Genomic DNA, 9,801 nt, shown 5'->3' with positions numbered 1-9,801 from the left:
AAAGTGCCAGATAGGTCAGGGTAAGGTGGTTTATCTGGGACACCTTGTTGGTGGGGAACAGATTGCACCACTTCAGGGGAAAATCCAAACTATTATTGATTGGGTTCCCCCTACCACTCAGACTCAGGTGAGAGCCTTCCTAGGCCTCACTGGGTATTACAGGAGGTTCATTAAGAACTATGGCTCCATTGCAGCCCCTCTTAATGACCTCACATCCAAGAAAATGCCTAAAAATGTATTATGGACAGCAAACTGTCAGAAAGCTTTTGAGGAGCTGAAGCAGGCCATGTGCTCTGCACCTGTCCTGAAAAGCCCTTGTTACTCTAAAAAATTCTATGTCCAAACTGATGCATCTGAATTAGGAGTAGGGGCAGTCCTATCACAACTTAATTCTGAGGGCCAGGATCAACCTGTTGCTTTTATTAGTAGAAGGTTGACCCCTAGAGAAAAGCGTTGGTCTGCCATTGAGAGGGAGGCCTTTGCTGTGGTCTGGGCTCTGAAGAAGTTGAGGCCATACCTGTTTGGCACTCACTTCATTGTTCAGACAGACCACAAACCTCTACTTTGGCTAAAACAAATGAAAGGTGAAAATCCTAAATTGTTGAGGTGGTCCATATCCCTACAGGGAATGGACTATACAGTGGAACATAGACCTGGGAGTAGCCACTCCAATGCAGATGGACTCTCCAGATATTTCCACTTAGACAATGAAGACTCATCAGGTAATGGCTAGTCTTATTGTCCTTCGTTTGGGGGGGGGTTGTGTAGGAAAGTACCATCTTGCCTGGCATGTTACCCCCATTTTTCACTGTATATATGTTGTTTTAGTTGTATGTGTCACTGGGACCCTGGTAACCCAGGGCCCCAGTGCTCATAAGTGTGCCTGAATGTGTTACCTGTGTAGTGACTAACTGTCTCACTGAGGCTCTGCTAATCAGAACCTCAGTGGTTATGCTCTCTCATTTCTTTCCAAATTGTCACTAACAGGCTAGTGACCATTTATACCAATTTACATTGGCTTACTGGAACACCCTTATAATTCCCTAGTATATGGTACTGAGGTACCCAGGGTATTGGGGTTCCAGGAGATCCCTATGGGCTGCAGCATTTCTTTTGCCACCCATAGGGAGCTCTGACAATTCTTACACAGGCCTGCCACTGCAGCCTGAGTGAAATAACGTCCACGTTATTTCACAGCCATTTTACACTGCACTTAAGTAACTTATAAGTCACCTATATGTCTAACCTTTACCTGGTAAAGGTTAGGTGCAAAGTTACTTAGTGTGAGGGCACCCTGGCACTAGCCAAGGTGCCCCCACATTGTTCAGAGCCAATTCCCTGAACTTTGTGAGTGCGGGGACACCATTACACGCGTGCACTACATATAGGTCACTACCTATATGTAGCTTCACCATGGTAACTCCGAATATGGCCATGTAACATGTCTATGATCATGGAATTGCCCCCTCTATACCATCCTGGCATAGTTGGCACAATCCCATGATCCCAGTGGTCTGTAGCACAGACCCTGGTACTGCCAAACTGCCCTTCCTGGGGTTTCACTGCAGCTGCTGCTGCTGCCAACCCCTCAGACAGGCAGCTGCCCTCCTGGGGTCCAGCCAGGCCTGGCCCAGGATGGCAGAACAAAGAACTTCCTCTGAGAGAGGGTGTGACACCCTCTCCCTTTGGAAAATGGTGTGAAGGCAGGGGAGGAGTAGCCTCCCCCAGCCTCTGGAAATGCTTTGTTGGGCACAGATGTGCCCAATTCTGCATAAGCCAGTCTACACCGGTTCAGGGACCCCTTAGCCCCTGCTCTGGCGCGAAACTGGACAAAGGAAAGGGGAGTGACCACTCCCCTGACCTGCACCTCCCCTGGGAGGTGTCCAGAGCTCCTCCAGTGTGCTCCAGACCTCTGCCATCTTGGAAACAGAGGTGCTGCTGGCACACTGGACTGCTCTGAGTGGCCAGTGCCACCAGGTGACGTCAGAGACTCCTGCTGATAGGCTCCTTCAGGTGTTAGTAGCCTATCCTCTCTCCTAGGTAGCCAAACCCTCTTTTCTGGCTATTTAGGGTCTCTGTCTCTGGGAAAACTTTAGATAACGAATGCAAGAGCTCATCCGAGTTCCTCTGCATCTCTCTCTTCACCTTCTGATAAGGAAACGACTGCTGACCGCGCTGGAAGCCTGCAAACCTGCAACATAGTAGCAAAGACGACTACTGCAACTCTGTAACGCTGATCCTGCCGCCTTCTCGACTGTTTTCCTGCTTGTGCATGCTGTGGGGGTAGCCTGCCTCCTCTCTGCACCAGAAGCTCCGAAGAAATCTCCCGTGGGTCGACGGAATCTTCCCCCTGCAACCGCAGGCACCAAAAAGCTGCAGTACCGGTCCCTTGGGTCTCCTCTCAGCACGACGAGCGAGGTCCCTCGAATCCAGCAACTCTGTCCAAGTGACCCCCACAGTCCAGTGACTCTTCAGCCCAAGTTTGGTGGAGGTAAGTCCTTGCCTCACCTCGCTGGGCTGCATTGCTGGGAACCGCGACTTTGCAGCTACTCCGGCCCCTGTGTACTTCCGGCGGAAATCCTTCGTGCACAGCCAAGCCTGGGTCCACGGCACTCTAACCTGCATTGCACGACTTTCTAAGTTGGTCTCCGCCGACGTGGGACTCCTTTGTGCAACTTCGGCGAGCACCGTTTCACGCATCCTCGTAGTGCCTGTTTCCGGCACTTCTCCGGGTGCTACCTGCTTCAGTGAGGACTCTTTGTCTTGCTCGACGTCCCCTCTCTCTTCAGGTCCAATTTGCGACCTCCTGGTCCCTCCTGGGCCCCAGCAGCGTCCAGAAACGCCAAACGCACGATTTGCGGCTAGCAAGGCTTGTTGGCGTTCTTTCGGCGGGAAAACACTTCTGCACGACTTTCCAAGGCGAGTGGGATCCGTCCACCAAAGGGGAAGTCTCTAGCCCTTTTCGTTCCTGCAGAAACCTCAGCTTCTTCTGTCCAGTCGAAGCTTCTTTGCACCCGCAGCTGGCATTTCCTGGGCATCTGCCCATCTCCGACTTGCTTGTGACTTTTGGACTTGGTCCCCTTGTTCCACAGGTACCCTAGATTGGAAATCCACAGTTGTTGCATTGCTGGTTTGTGTCTTTCCTGCATTATTCCTCTAACACGACTATTTTGTCCTTAGGGGAACTTTAGTGCACTTTGCACTCACTTTTCAGGGTCTTGGGGAGGGTTATTTTTCTAACTCTCACTATTTTCTAATAGTCCCAGCGACCCTCTACAAGGTCACATAGGTTTGGGGTCCATTCGTGGTTCGCATTCCACTTTTGGAGTATATGGTTTGTGTTGCCCCTATCCCTATGTTTCCCCATTGCATCCTATTGTAACTATACATTGTTTGCACTGTTTTCTAAGACTATACTGCATATTTTTGCTATTGTGTATATATATCTTGTGTATATTTCCTATCCTCTCACTGAGGGTACACTCTAAGATACTTTGGCATATTGTCATAAAAATAAAGTACCTTTATTTTTAGTATAACTGTGTATTGTGTTTTCTTATGATATTGTGCATATGACACTAAGTGGTACTGTAGTAGCTTCACACGTCTCCTAGTTCAGCCTAAGCTGCTCTGCTAAGCTACCATTATCTATCAGCCTAAGCTGCTAGACACCCTATACACTAATAAGGGATAACTGGGCCTGGTGCAAGGTGCAAGTACCCCTTGGTACTCACTACAAGCCAGTCCAGCCTCTTACAATGGGCTTCCAAAAGTTTACAAAGTAAAGGTGCACTGGTTTGAGAACATAAATTGAAGGGAAAATGTTTCCACTTGGAGGCAGTGGTTTTAGAAAAAGCTCAACCTACTAGCCGTGATTTTTTAAAAAAATGGGGACGAATACTAAAAAGGAGTTAGATTTAAGAGTGTAAGTGGGTTCATAAACCCCAAACAGTCATCGTGGATTAGGTAGAGAATAGGGCAATATAAGAAATGGAGAAAGGTCCTCAGAGAATGGTAACCAATGTAAAGACTGAAGCAGTGGCGTTACATGTGTACATTCTGGCACAATATACATCAGACGAGCAGGAACATTTTGTATAAACTGAAGCTTTTTGATCATTTTGCTGGAAAGACCCCTTTAAAGTAATTTACAGTAATCTAGTCTGCTCAGTTTTAAGGACTGAACAAGAACTGACAACACGATGCCATTCAGTTATCAAGGGAGTCCATGAGAATCTCCTTTACATCTAGCAGAAGTCATGTCAGCACAAAGTGTTAGAATGAAATATCAGCAACAATAACAAAGAGAGAACGAAAACACTGATTGCCAAACTGTTGTTAGGTCTAAATCTTCCACATCAGCATCACAACTTTTCGTTAACCAGACACTGCAATAAGAGCAAAAAAATTCCAAAATGGGCCGGCAATCTCAACAGGCACTCAATCGATGGATAATATTCCTCTCTGTGTTTTTCATAAAAAATGACTTCCATCCTTGAGAGCTCGTAGGTAACACAAACGAAACATTGCAAAACACAGTACCTACATAATACCACAGCGGGTTATTTTTTTCTGAAGAAGATAAAGATATTGTTAAATACTCATAACCGCTGCACTCTTAGGACCCTAACAGGTTTTACATAGATCCTAAATGCAGTTAAGGAAGAGTGGCCCATGTGCCGCCTGGTGAGTGATAACAAAGAGCGATAGTTGGTGCACGGTCCTGATGGCAGTGCACCCGCAGCATTAACAGGTCACGGGGCCCGCGTGCTCCCGGAGCTCTTTGTTTTCTCTAGAGCTCTGACACGCATCAGGCTGTGCTGTAGTCGGCTATTTAGATGTTGTGACTGTTGCTGCTGTTGTTCCTTTCCCTTGCTCTATAAGGGCGTTCTTGGCGGTGAAGGATAACCCCTAAATACTGATGGCCATGAAGCACCCTCGTGCTGTAGAGACCCAGCAAAGGTTCTCAGGGGAATGTACAGTGTGAAGGGACATGTGGCAGGTGTTTCTGGTACTTAGAACACAACGCCTACAATGTATAAACTGCTTCCAGCCGTCTGTGCTACACTATATATATGTACATACAGTGTGATACTCTCTAGTAAGCATTGGTGGTTCAGTGGTAGAATTCTCGCCTGCCACGCGGGAGGCCCGGGTTCGATTCCCGGCCAATGCATCATACATTTTCTAATTTTGTTTAGGCAACTCCCATTTTCTTTACAGTTTCAGGGTTGTAAAAAAGGAAATGACCAATTAGCGCGCACTTGAATTACAGAAGCATTATATTTGTTGTATATTTTTGCGTGGAGCGCTCATTGGATACAACGAAATACTTCTCAACTTCCAGTTTTTAAAGGATGCCTCCGCTGCCCCATTATGTTCTTATGTAAAGTATATCCCTCTGTCAGCCACATCGTGAAATCTGGGGATGGTTGGTGTTGAATCGTTTGACCCAGTTGAGAGACACCTAGGATGGGACGAGATAGCTAATCAATATATCAATCAATACATTAATAATGTCATCAATATTTATCACGACAATGCATTTCACTTTAGTCAAAGTCATTAATCAATTCAAAACGCTACCATGACCTTTCAGCCATGAATAACCACACCAGTTTAGTAGAATTTTATGAATTTTATTCCCTATTAATTACAATCTAGCAGCAATTCTGTTAATCTCAACACCAAGAAACATAATAGCATAGTCACGATATGGCAACTTTGATAAGATTTCATTAAAGAGAGAATCGCAAACATTAGAACATAACATAACATAACTTGGTACATAGACCAAGATTCACAGAGTGTCAATATCGTGTCAGTTCAACAAAGCATAGTCTCTGTCGTTTGTCTATTTGCGTCAGTTTTGGTGAACACCTGTCCTAACCACTGATTGGCATTAGCATGGTGGGCTTCATGCAAAACAATTTAGAACACTAATTTGGAAACCTCTAGCTAAGGTCTCTGTCAAAAGCAAGCAGTTGGTACCTAGAAAGGAAAAGCAAACGGACAAATTACAAATGCATTGTCATAATTACCCTCCAAAGATTAGGTCAGCGCACAGGTTCAGTCTTCGTCTTCGGGACGTCAGTCATATCGCCATCAGTCAAAACTCAGCTTTCGGGGACAAAAGGGCACTTCCCTCATAAGGAGGAAAAGCGTAAATGGGCAGTCTAAGGGCAAGGATGGTTTTAATAAAATCTCAAGTCACCAAACAGAGTGACAGAGTTTCTAGATAAAATCAATAGCATTCCCTAACCCGCCTAAATGACCTTTCTGTGACATGGGTTTTTATCCCTTTTTCGTAGTACATTCCCCCAAGATCCTATTGGACATTTGCTATACCCCCTATCTTTAACCTATCGTATAACACATTAGGTAATCCTAATCTTCACCCCATATTGTTTTACAAGTTTTTGATTGGTCTTCGTAATTGACGTCTTCAGAGGTGACCCGTCCGGTGTGACTTCATCCCTTCGTAATTCTTTGCACATCTTTTGGTCAGGAGTTCCATTGCCTTCCCCGGTTTGAATGACCTTGTACATTACATTAATCAACACTGTTTCAATTTATTTTAACATTTATTCCATGGGCATAGAAAATATGCTTGTGAACGGATCTAACATGGTTACGTTCATCTTCCACGTTGAAGAAAAAGAACAAACAGGGTCATGGCTCTTTGTGAGTTAGCACACTGAAAAATAGAAAAATGCTTTTAATATGAGAGCCGAGCAGCTAAGCTGCAGCTCATGCTAACTTAAGGCCTATGAGGTTTTCAATACAGATTTTATAACGCAAAGGTTAATATAAGCTGGATTGAATGTAACAAACATTTTGGTCATCATTATTAGCTCGCGTATACATTGGTGGCCACTCTTCGTGGTCACAGTTCAAGCGCACGTCTAAGCAAAATTGCTGTTACTATAGTTTCTAAGCGACATCATCACACCTTAAGTCATAAACATTTTATGTTAATATAGATTATATAAACTACGCTCTCTCATGTATTTGCCAGGGCCACTGGAATTATGCTGCAGGAGAGGGCAAATACTCCAGCCATGGTTTGGTTTTGTACCAATCTGCACTCAATGCTCCATAACGTGCTTTTGTTTCTCTCAGGTCATGTCATGTTGATGTGTAAAGCACACTCTCACCCAGGAAGGTATCCTGGCACTGAGCAGGTGTGAGATTAGTCAGGCTTAGAGTCTAACGTGGTTACTCAAAAAGTCAGGCCTTCTGCAGCTTGTGGAATTCAAGAAGTGAGGAGGCAGCTAGAATGTGTAACAGCACATCGTTTCACTTTTTTAGGCGCTAGGAGATGGCGATGCATTGGTCTGTGATGTCGAGTTTGTGGTCACTGACAATTTGATGGTTCTTCGCATGGGTTATTTAGTTCTGCAGTAAGTCTAGGTAATTAGCATTAAGGCCACCATTTGTATATCAGGCCATATTTTATAACCCGTGGTAGCCCTTTATTGAACTGAATTATCATCAGACCCATTTCAAGTAGATGCGGTTAGACAAAGATTATCACTATATTCAGGGCCACTGAAATTTATGCGGTAGGGAGGACCACATTTTGTGGCAGAGTTGATTAAATTATGCAGCAAGAAAAGGCAAATTATATGGTGTAATGTGGCAACATTTTGTGATGATATTACTTCATTTATTTTACAAGACCGGAGGCTCATATTATGCCTAAACTTTTCTTACTTTATTGAATAGCAGCCAAGAACTACGTATTCCAGAAACCCTGGGAAAGAAAACTACAGAAGTACATCATAATGGGGCTAACCAATCACACAACGAGCCCCCTGATAACAATCTTGACTGAGAGCACCAAGTCCTCTTTTCATGTGCAAGTCAGTCAAAAGAATAATCTGAGAAGAACCACAAAATCACATATAGAATCAAAAAAGCATAGAGGAAGTCCTTGCAGAAATCCTTAAAGAATGGAGAAGAAACCACAGCAGAACAGGAGATTCCATGCGAAGATTCCAGACCAGGAGCAGCCGGAAGTCGATGGTATTGGTTGAAGATGAGGTCACTGCAAAATAGAACAGGGAGGGTTAAAGTGAAAAGACTATCATATTTTATGTGATGTTTGTTGTATGATTTAAACAGCGCCATTTTCAGGGCTCGGTTCGTGCATGGGCTCTAAGAGCCAAGCTACACCCTTAGCTCGCCTCTGGCTCGGCTCTCTCTGTTAATTTGCTGACTCACCCGCTTCTACCCCCAACACATACTGCACAGTTGCAGGTTGCTTCAAACACGCACCAGGGTTCCCACCTGGCCTTTTTTTATTTTACCAACATGACCAGATAGTACAAAAATAGGAAAGAAAATCATCCATAGCTGTTTTTTTCTCCCCTTATCAGTACTTACTTAAAATACTAATCATACAAACACTGTGTTTTAAAAAGTGTTCTAGAGGTTCCTCAATGACCCCTGACTGATAATTAAAGTAAAGACAATGGAAAAAAACATGACAACTTTCTGACGTTGACAAGGAGGAAGCACTTAACAGGCAGCCTCTTCTGCTGTGACTGCCTGTGCCAGAGGCCATGACTGGGTGGGCCTGGCCCACCTGCTAGAACTGGGCCTGTTTGTTATCATCCAGTATTCAATGGCTCAGTATAAACTGAAAAGTGGGGAAATAAGAAAACCTTGAGGTTCCCCTACCTTGCTGTTGTATGATGGGGTCGAGAATGGAGATACACACAATGCTTGAGCTACGTTATAGACCAGTACTAGTAAGATAGTTCAGGTGGTTAATGAGCTTGCTGCATAGATCGATGTGTAAAGTGCTGGTAATGGATTTGACTCTTCATATTGTGACTGCTGTAGAGACCTATAAGCAGGGGCGGCTCCTCCATGAGTTTATTATCCCTTCCTTGTTAAAGGGGCGGGCCACAGGCTGTGACGAGCAGAGGGGAGTGCTCTGTGCACCCCCCTCAGAGAGCATGTGTGTTTGGCCGGCCCCAGAGGGCCGGCCAAACCCATATGTGAACAGGGCTCTCTTCAGCCCAGCAACACAGTTGCAGGGCTGGAGAGAGCATGCACAGGCTCCCAGCCAATCTTGATGCTGCTGTGAGCAGTGGCAGGATTGGCCGCAGGGCAGGCTGGAAGCCTGTGCCTGCAGGAAGAGGTGAGGAGTGGTGCGGTTCTCCAGACGGCAGTGGCGGAGACCCAGGTAAGTTTATTTTTTTTAAACGTTTTTTTTATTAATATTCACCCCGTGCATGCCGCCCCGCCCCCTCTAACACCATGCGCCGCGACTGGCTATAAGTCATCGGCATGATAGGGATTCTTAGCCTAGTAAAGTAAGGATTTAATACATTTATTGCTGAGAGCTTTAAGTCATGAGTTCTATGTAAATTGAAATTTAAACATTTTAATCCTTTCAGGTTTTAACTTAAATTTTATGGCAAGACCGGAGGCTCTATTATGCGTTCCTTTCTTACTTTATTTTAAATAGCAGCAGTCAAGAAACTACAGCTCCCAAAAGGCTTAGCAACAGACTAGCCAATGGGAGCAAAACAGGAACTAAGGCTGGACCAATCAGCGGAAGCCATAGACCATAGAGTATACCCTTGACTGCAAACAGCCCTCTTTTCTTGCTGCTCGCAGTCAAGATAAGTACATTCTTTTGGTCTTCCGTCGATTTATATGTCTATTGAAATGTTTTATTATGTAGTAATACTCTTTAAGCGTTTATACTCTGCATATTGAGCGGCCTTCTACTTTGCAGCTACGCTGCATATTTGTAACCCCTTCCCCCCCTTCGTGCAGCCGTTG

General features: G+C 44.9%; 1 long non-coding RNA gene and 1 other non-coding gene across 2 annotated transcripts in view; one reads left to right on the top strand and one right to left on the bottom strand.

The window, feature by feature from the left end:
- The first annotated feature begins 5,105 nt into the window (after positions 1-5,105).
- TRNAG-GCC (transfer RNA glycine (anticodon GCC)) lies at positions 5,106-5,176 on the top strand. The gene has a single exon. It is a non-coding gene; the product is annotated as a tRNA-Gly (tRNA).
- Positions 5,177-5,646: 470 nt separating this feature from the next.
- LOC138268162 (uncharacterized) overlaps positions 5,647-9,801 on the bottom strand; it is an 88,769-nt gene continuing 84,614 nt past the window's right edge. Inside the window, exon 3 of the long non-coding RNA XR_011199941.1 lies at positions 5,647-8,050. This is a non-coding gene — a long non-coding RNA (uncharacterized lncRNA). The remainder of the gene's footprint in view (positions 8,051-9,801) is intronic.

Source organism: Pleurodeles waltl, chromosome 12 (genome assembly GCF_031143425.1).
Source record: "Pleurodeles waltl isolate 20211129_DDA chromosome 12, aPleWal1.hap1.20221129, whole genome shotgun sequence".
In the NCBI taxonomy this organism is placed as follows: domain Eukaryota; kingdom Metazoa; phylum Chordata; class Amphibia; order Caudata; family Salamandridae; genus Pleurodeles; species Pleurodeles waltl.
Note: the sequence above shows the minus strand (reverse complement) of the source record. Positions and strands in the feature narration are given on the sequence as shown.